The sequence below is a fragment of the Rattus norvegicus genome, chromosome 14 (genome assembly GCF_021556685.1).
Source record: "Rattus norvegicus strain SHRSP/BbbUtx chromosome 14, alternate assembly SHRSP_T2T, whole genome shotgun sequence".
Taxonomy (NCBI): domain Eukaryota; kingdom Metazoa; phylum Chordata; class Mammalia; order Rodentia; family Muridae; genus Rattus; species Rattus norvegicus.
In genome coordinates, this window is record NC_141547.1 from 21241595 (window position 1) to 21246845 (window position 5251).

The window sequence follows — 5251 nt, forward strand, 5'->3', positions numbered from 1 at the left end:
TGACATGAATATTGGTGTCATCCTTATTCAGATCTTGTTTAGGCACCCATGTTTTTGATACTTCATGAATGTAACTTTCCTGATGGTTCTCATAAATTCAACTTCACAGAAGATAGCTTGACTCTGTAACCCTTATAATCTTTCTATCCCTTATTCTATGATAGTTCACAGGTAGGAAACAGAAGTTAATTATTTTAGACCTTCCAGCATCACCATACCCTCTCTATATAAATCCACAAATGAAAATCCACAAGAGAAAAAGTGTTAGTGTGTCCATTATGGCTGATACATACATTAATCAAAGCTTAATAAGAATGTCATTTATTGGATGGAACTAGAAAATATCATCCTGAGTGGGGTAACCCAATCCCAAAAAAAAAAAAAAAAAAAAAAAAAAAAAAAAAAACAGTATGCACTCACTGATAAGTGGAGATTAGCCCCAAAGCACAGAATACCCAAGATATAATTCACAGACCACATGAAGTCAAGAAGAAGGAGGACTAAAGTACGGATGATTCAGTCTTTCTTAGGAGGGGTAAAAAAAACTATTCATAGGGTGAGATATGGAGGCAAAGTTTGGAGCAGAGAACAAAAGAATGTCTATTCAGAGCATGCCCCACCTGGGGATCCAGCCACCAAACCCAGACAATATTGCTGAAGCCAAGAAGTACATGCTGACAGGTGCCTGGTAAACCTGTCTCCTGAGAGGCTCTGCCAGAGCATGACAAATACAGAGGCAAATGCTTTCAGCCAACTACTGAACTGAGAACGGGGTCCACATTTGTGGAGATAAAGGATTGAAGGAGCTGAAGGGGTTAGCAACCCTATAAGAACAATACCAACCAACCAGAGCTCCCAGGGACTAAACCACCATTCAAAAGGTACACATGGACAGACCAATGGCTCCAGCTGCATATGTAGCAGAGGATGGTCTTCTTGGGCACCGATGGAAGGAGAAGCCCTTGGTCCTGCCAAGGCTGGATCCCCCAGTGTAGGGGAATATCAGAGTAGAGAGGTGGGAAACGGTGGGGGAAAGAGAAAAACATTTGAAATGTAAATAAAAATATCCCATGAATTTGTAACAAATTTATAGTAACTAATATTAGTGATTACCTTAATAAGGATTTTGTATTCTGATTTCTTTCTATACATATTATTTCTCTGTCCATGGGGAGTTTTTTGGTTGGGTTTATTTTTGCATCAGTAAGAAAGGATGACTTTGCTATTTCTTTAAATATGAAACTGAAGTCATGAGTCATGATAGAATCTGAGAGTGACCAACAAAAGCGGTCAATCAATGTTGAATAAATATTGAATTAAAATCCAGTTTTCTTTCCTGCCTTGATAATTTAGTTCCTGGATAAGACACACACAACCTTTGTACTTATAAGCCATCTTAATCAGCACAAGAACTGAAGTGAAACAAAGACTGCAATTTAGCAAGAATCTCGGCACATTACCAAAATGGACTTGATCCAAGGAAATACTCACTGCAAGCATGAGTAGGCAGAAAAGCAAGAAGTACAGAGACTGAAATCACCACATCAACTCTGTAATGCAATTCCCAGTGAAAAATGCATTCACCAAAATCTTTTAATCCTCATCAAAGTTACGAAGAATAAAATTTTCTCTTGTCTTTTTAAAATAAGGCATTTTGTCTTGAATGTCTTCTCTCCCTACACTTATAACATTTGCTCTCTTATTTCTACCAGGAGTCCTTCTCCAGTCTTACCCTGCTTGAGATTTTTGCTTGAGGATTTGAACCTTGAGTTCCTGCACACCTCACCCCTCATTAATCTGATATATGCTTGTCAACAATATGTTAGCTGCTTCCATTTGATTTCTTATAAAGACCTGTTAGGATTCTCTCAAAAATTCTTTTAATTTCCTGTCCTTCCAGCCTTGGGGAGTTTTTTTCACTAGGATATTCTGTGAAAAATTGACATACCCTGTCATTGTTTATCGGTCCTTTTTTTCTTCAGGTTTGTCTCCCAAGTACTAGAGTGAGTTCACTTGAGGACAATCCTAAGAAAATTTATTCTTATTGTTATCAGATGTTTTATACTTCCCCTTATCCAAGACAAAGCCTGGTTTCTTATCCCTATCTCATCTGTGTTAGAACATGTGATGATAATACCTGGATTCCAATCTTATCATATATGGTGTTCTATTTCATTTATGCCATATGACATCTTTCATCCTGAATATCCTATGCAATATGAAGTCCTATCTTGTACCATAGGAAGGTGTCCTCCAGAGTCAGCCCCTTAGGATTGATTCACAGGAAGGTTTCTTGCATTCTACTCCAATCCCTTTCTCAGTCTTGGGTCAGGTGCCTCAGGGGAGAATGAAAGCACACACTATGTCTCTCCACTCACTTGGGGTTTGATTACAAATCTCAATCACAGTCACACAACCTCTGTGATGTCCAAACTATCAAATCAGTGTTTTCCATTTTCAATATAAAATTGAATCAGCGTGGTTTTTATAGTTTCAGAACTTCAATACATCATGTTGGGGGAAGGTGTCACAGAGAAGTGCAGTTCTGGTTATGGTGGCCACAAGCAAAGATGGAGAATTTCTGCATTATCTCCTTTTTGACTGGTATTTCATACTCTCAGTCCAATAAATAGTGGACTCCAAATTCAGCTTTAAGTATGCCCTTCTTTTTGTTAGTCCTTCCTTGAAGTATCCATGAGTATACTTTGATGGTTTTTTGGGCACTTCTCAACCTGATCGAATTAAGACTAAAGATAAAACATTAAACATTGAATTCTTTCTCTCATCCATTTAACATTAAACACATCTGAAACTATAATGAACTATTCCTAAACATTATGGAATGTCATTTTAACAATGGAAAATAAATGCAGTTGTTGTCCAACATCATTCATAGTCTCAAGAGTTTCAGCAGTAATTAAAACTTAAGTTGAAATCTCTTCTGAGACTGGGAGAACAATTTTAGGTTTGAAACTGTATAAAATAAAAAAAAGATAAATTTAGAATCTTGCAACACCACCCACATATACTCAATTTCATCATATAATGATGGTGTGAGAGTTGTCAGATAGTATAAATTAGCAAACTTCTAAGATACAATGACAGAATTGCATAAAAGTGGAGTTGTTTATGCTATGATGTGGGTAGTGGTGTTCGAACTTTGGTCCTCTAGAAGAATAGGCAGTGCTCATACTAGTAATTGCTCTTGCCACATAGTACTTGATTGTTTCATGTGTATGGGAGTTTGTATCCATGCCCAGTGTTAGCTCCCCTAGACTGGAAAAGAGAGAGTTATGAGGTACTTTGGGTTGCTTGGAGGGTACTTTAGGTCTTTTAGCAAAAAGGCCAGTAATCTTATCTTCCGAGACTTCTGCCCAGCATGGTATTATATTTACTTAAAAGGTATATGTTAACAAGTACAATTTTGCTAGAAAAACTCTCAAAAGCAATGTGGGATGATATCAGACAAATTTTAGTTGATTTAGTGGATGAGTAAGATACATTCTAGAAAATATTATATAACTGATTTGTATCACATAGTATATTCTTGATACACAATTGGGACTATATTTATATGGCTTATATATTGGAGAAAATTGTTTGTATGTTTCTTTAAAAGCTACTCATAGGTAAAGATAGATAGAATGCACCTGTTCTAAATCCAAATATCTACCAAGCCAAGTGTCTTTAGAGGCAGATAAAATCAGCCTATTCTGAGAAATATACCTATATTTTTGTATGAATAAAAGAGATGCAAGAGTATGAAGTAAGTTTTAGTAAAATAAAATCATGCATATAGAACCCCCAGTGAACATGATTGTTGGGAGGAGGGTGGTAATGGGTGGGGAGAATGGGGAGGGGAACACCCATAGAGAAGGGGAGGGGGAGGGGTTAGGGGGATGTGGTCCGGGAAACCAGGAAAGGGAATAACAATCGAAATGTAAATAAGAAATACTCAATTTAATAAAGAAAAAACAAAGAAATGACTGTCTTTAGTTATCATGGTAATGCAGAGCAAGACAACCCTGAAATTCTACCTTATACCAATCAGAATGGCTAATATCAAAAACTCTAGTGCTAGCACATGTTAGCAAATGGAGAAAGAGGAACACTTTCCCATTCCTGCTAGGATTGCAAACTGGAACAACCACTCTGAAAATCAATACAGAGGGTCCTAAGGACATTGGAAATAGATATGTCTGAAGGCAGAAGCCTGACAAATACAAATGCAAATGTACACAGCCAAACATTGAACTGAGCATGGGGACCATAATGGAGAAATTAGGGCAAAGACTGTAAAAGATGAAGAGGTTTGCAACAGTATTAACCAACTAGACTTCCCCCAAAGCACTTAGGGATTAAACCACAAAAAAAATCATGCATATAATAGAATTTACTGCAATACCTAAGTGTATATCATATTTTAGTATACTGTAAGATAGTGTGTTATAAAGCCTCAATCTGTAGCAGTTATAATGGAGTAAATATGTCATAAATGATAAAAATGTTTTGATCTGATGTAATTTTGGAAATTACATTTCAACACAGATATGAAAGTAAAACATTAGATCGGGTGCATCTAGAGCGAACTGGAAAAATTGTGTTGAGTCATGGTCATAGGTACTAACCTTTAGATTACAGCCCTAGTGATATGATATGATTTAATACCATAACATTATGTTTCTGATTATATCCAACTGTCTAAGAAGTTGAGATGTTTTAATACAGCAGCACAATTAAGTAACACATAATTGCCTTATAATTCATATTTTGAAACCTATGTAAGGAAATATGTCAATTTCACTCTTGGTGGTCTGTTGATAGAATGTTTCTAGTTCCTTTGGATACAAATGATGTGTTCTTTTCATAAAATTTATATCACAGTGTTGTGGTTTGTCCATAGAACAGAATTATATTAATTTCATATATAGAGATGGGTATGATGGCTAATTTCAGCTACTAATGGTAATTAAGAAATATGGTATATTGAAGACAATCTTTAGGGTCCATCTGTGCAGACTGAACATGCAGTGATCACTTCCTGGTTTATTGTAAAACCTATAACATAAAAGAGAAATTATACACTTGTGTAAACAGAGAGTACTTAATATTTGCTTTATTTTTTCTCTTCAAAAATTAATGGTCGTTCAGTTATCAACTCTGACCAATGCAAGTTATATTTTAACTTCTTGACTATTGTTTCTTGGATAAAAGCTCAAGCAGTAACAGAAGGGAGCATTCTGTGAACATA